This window comes from Benincasa hispida, chromosome 9 (genome assembly GCF_027475165.1).
Source record: "Benincasa hispida cultivar pf3 chromosome 9, pf3_genome.v1.1, whole genome shotgun sequence".
NCBI lineage: Eukaryota > Viridiplantae > Streptophyta > Magnoliopsida > Cucurbitales > Cucurbitaceae > Benincasa > Benincasa hispida.
This window is the reverse complement of record NC_143486.1, coordinates 51,175,331-51,180,055: the sequence shown is the minus strand read 5'-3', so window position 1 is coordinate 51,180,055 and position 4,725 is coordinate 51,175,331.

Here is a 4,725-nt window from a genome sequence, read left to right as displayed (position 1 = left end):
TTTAAATAATAAATTATCCCCTTTTTCTATTATATATATATATGAACTGTTACTAAAAGGTATACCAATGAACTAATTAATGTCAATTCAATTAATTATGGAAAAATTTTCACAAATAGAAAAATGTGAAATATTTATAGAAATAGTAAAAAAAATACTATGGATATGATAGACTTCTATCAACGTCTATCAAAGAATATTAAAAATTTGTTATTTTGTATAAATAGTTTCTGTTATTTTTCTATTTTTGAAAAAAAATCCTCCAAAAATATATTTACTATATTAATTTAAAATTAATCTTAATATCCCCTCCAATAGAAATTAATCTTAATGTCGTGTTATCAATCATAAATTTAATTTAAACATGCTAAGGTTTAATCTTAATGTCATGTTATCAATCAAGTCATTTTTGCTCCTTTTAATCGAGGGTAAGTAAAGTTTTTCTAGTCAATTAATTAAAAGTTCTTGTACTAACAGTAAACATATACTACTTGTATTTTATTTAGTGATCATTGGGTACTATTGGCTATTAATGCATATGATGATATTGTCTATTAGCTTGATTCATTATGAACATCATCTCGAATAGATATCTGATACATAACAGACACATAAGTTAACTTATTGTCCTATGATGCTTTTCGTCATTTTAAAGCTTACTTTATTTGACTGTTTTGTGGGTATTTCTTGGCAATTGGGCTATTGCGATCTTTTGATCCCAGAAAAATATTCAAAAAGGTCAGAAACAAACATTATGGAAAACTGTAAAGGCAAGTATAAACATATTTATTCATTAATTAAGTTATATATATGTAGGTTATTCCTAGCGTGTATGCAACATGAATTATTTTAGTTTATATATTATTGCAATGTCATGATGAGATGCATGAGAGATATTATCACCAAATGGAGCAAAGTAGTCATAGATTCGGTATGTTGTTAATTTAATACCTATTTGCATTATTCTCAATAGTTCGAATATATAACATTTGACAGAACAAGTATTGACTTCAATATTTGGGCTTTATATTAGATTGATACGAGGAACTCGTATAGTCAATTTGAGTTGGACGGGGTGCGAGTAGAACTAGCTGAATTTTTTGATCCCCACATGTAATGGTGATGATCTATGTAACTTACAAATTAGCTAGATTGTTCATATATGGACTTTGTTGTGAATTTTGTAAACATTTTATGGTTGTAAGTATATATGTGACAACAACTATGTTCAAGGATATATATGCACTTTTGTTAGCTAGGTTGGTGGAAAGTTTTGAATGATTGAACAAGTTTAAAGAGTTCAATATATGTGTTGTTTGTTTACTTGGTTAATAAAATGATCATCCTTTATATCATTGTTGGACTTCAAAATAGAAAATTATACAGGTAATTTCTAATAGTACAATTATAAAAAAATAAAAAAAAAGCTTGACAAGTAAAACGTGTCAAGTATTCTTTAGTTGCCAATTTTTGGGTGTTATGAAAAAAATTACATTTGACAGGTAAAAATTGTCAAGTAATGAAAAACTTAATCCATAATAAATGTCAATAATTTAGATACTTGACACTTAAAATAAGTCAAGAAATTTCATATACTTGACAATTATAACGTATTAAGTAAATTATAGCTTGACGCTTTTAGGTAATAAAAAAAATTTCTTATTCTTGACACTGGATTACTTGACGTTTTTAAAAACATCAAGTAACACTGATATTTAACTACGAAAAAACGTCAAGTAATACAACTTTTGTATTAGTGATATATATTTTTTAATTAAAGTAATTAAAAATATAAATAAATAGATCAGATTGATAAAATGACAAGATAAGTTAAAGCGACTACAACTCAATGGCATCTGATACATGTTAACAACATGAGTTTCATGGTTCAAATCCCCCACTTCTTATACATAAAAAACGACAAGATAAAATAAAAGGGAAACATTCACAGAAAGAAAAATCCAAATATACCTATTAAATAATATAAAGACATATGACAGAATATATTCACATTCTAAGGTTGAAAAACTTATACCAAATAACTAAGTTGAACATAGTTTTATTGTTGAGGCATAGGTCTCAACCAAAAAAGGTTTGAGGATCGAATCTTCAATTCCAACTTATTAGTTGATGTTGAATTATATATTTATGAAATAGAAAGTTTGGTAACAATTTTGATTTTAGTTTTCTACTTATTTATTTCTAATTTTTCTATTTTATTTTTCACCTTTTTTTTAAAAAAAAAAAAAACTTGAATTCTTAGTTAAATGCTAAAACTAAAAACAAATGTTTAAAACTACTCTTTTTTTTTTTTCATTTTACAAAATTGACATACTATTTGAAAATAGTACAAAAATTGGAAAACAAAACATAGATACTTATAAGTGTAAGCAATATTTATAAGTTTAGTATTTAAAAATCAAATAGTCGTCAAACGATGTCTTATTAATGCATTTTATTTAGAAGGGCATCTTAATAATTATGATATGGAAAATTGCACAAACCATCATTCGACTATGAGATTTGTTACAACTACACCTCTCGACTTATAATTTGATCATCACCCCCTAAATTTTGTGCTTTGTTAAAATTACATTACTTAACTTAGATCAATTAGTCTATGTAATTTGTTTATTGCAATCAACCTTTGTGGTTTGTTAAAATTCTACCTTTACCCTTATTTATTTATTCATAAATACATACATATTAACTTGTTTCATATCGAGGTAACATAAAATGAATTGAAACATTGCAATTAAATAATAATTAAAAACATTTAGAAATTATGATTAAAATTTTATATTTATCAATGTTCGTAAATTTTTAATATATTTTATTATTATTATTTTATTGAAGCCACGTTGGATGTAAGTTAAAATTTAGAAAACAATGAGAAAATGAATTGAACTACAACGTAAGAATAAAATAGAACATTTCGAATTAAATAATATTTAAACCTTTAATATTAAAGGTGAAGTCTAAGTCAATTTTTTATGCGTATTAAAAAGTTAGTATTAACATGCAAGAAATTGATGGGTTCCACATCACTCTTGAGGATAATTCTAAATCAAGGATTATTAATTTTACAAATATATCGATATCAATACTAATAAATAAGATTCGTCGTTTGAGTAATTTTCACATTATAATATATAGGAATTATATTTCAATTATTAAGAATCTTGTAAAAATATCTATGACTTAATTGTAAGTTCTAACTTCGTATAACCTCTAATAAAAAGTCAAAGCGATAATAGCTTAATTTGACAACGTGTTAACGATCGGGAGGTATGTGGTTCAGATCTTCCTACCTTGTACTAAAAAAGAACTTTGATAGAAGAACAACAAATATATTACATTTTTTGTTGTTATTGATTTTATTCTAATTAATTTTCATTCCGATCTCAGCTCATTTTGATTTTAATTTATGATAGATCGATAAATTAGGCTAAACTAACTTTATATAAAAAAAAATTGCTTCGTATGTTAATCAAATGCTTTAGAAAGATTGAATAAAAAAAAAACAAATGAAACAGAAACAACCGTTTGTATAAAAGAAATAGACGTTTACAATTAATAATAATTAATAATATGTTATTAAAATCTGTAACTTTCCGAAAATTTAAGTCCAATACAAATCAAAACTTTTCATCATTTAATTAGGGGATTTTTTAAATATAGAAAAATAAGGGAACTATTTACATAAAATATCAAAATTTTAATATATTTGATAGAGATCGATAGAAGTCCATAATTGATAGACACTAATTTTTGTAAACTAATTTGATATTCTTTCTTCGTGTGAAAATTTCGCTTTAACTAACTAAAGAAAAATATCCTTATATAAATAGTTTTATCGAGAGACAAATTTTATAGGAGTGTTTGGCTCCAACTTCAGACTGAGCTGTTATAGTCCACTCTATGTTTGAGGCTCGAATTATAATAGTTGACGTGTTTTCAATGATTAGAATTTACCATAAACTAGATTATTACTATTTCAAATCATTCATTGTTTATCATTTTATATCAAGACTAAAATATTATGTACCAAAATACAAACTATTATAATCTAGACTAAAATAGTCCGTACTTAAAAAACATATTATTGTACCCCACAAACTACAATGACCAATTAAGCATTGACTATAATAACTAACACAGTATCCCAAATATCTCAAAAGTTATTTATCATGAATACAAACTTTTATTCACCTCATACTTAGATTAGATAGAAATGTGTATCGTTCAATTGACATAAACTTATACTCTCTCGATATCGGAATTTTAAATTTGATTTCCCTACCCCATATATTATAAAGGGAAAAAAAAGAGATTAAATCCCCATTTTTGTTTAACAAATCAAAAACATATATAAAATATATATCTTATCCTAACCAAGATGTCAAATGTCCGGATTAAGATAACATGCACTTGAATGAAACTTAAAAACCTTGGACCCTTCAAAAATTTATTTGTCAAGATCTCCCAAATCTTTTATAAATTAATATCTTCATTTATGTTGTCAACTAAAACTATTTAAACTCACATCTCAATTGCCACTCCACTTAATCTAATCTAAACAATTTATATCATCAAACAACCACAAAAAAAAAAAACTATATCACTTAACATATTATCAAATATATATAAAAGACATCTATAAAATTTTAATACGTGACAACAAATAGAATTTTCATTGGCATAAAACATATCATCTAAAAAATT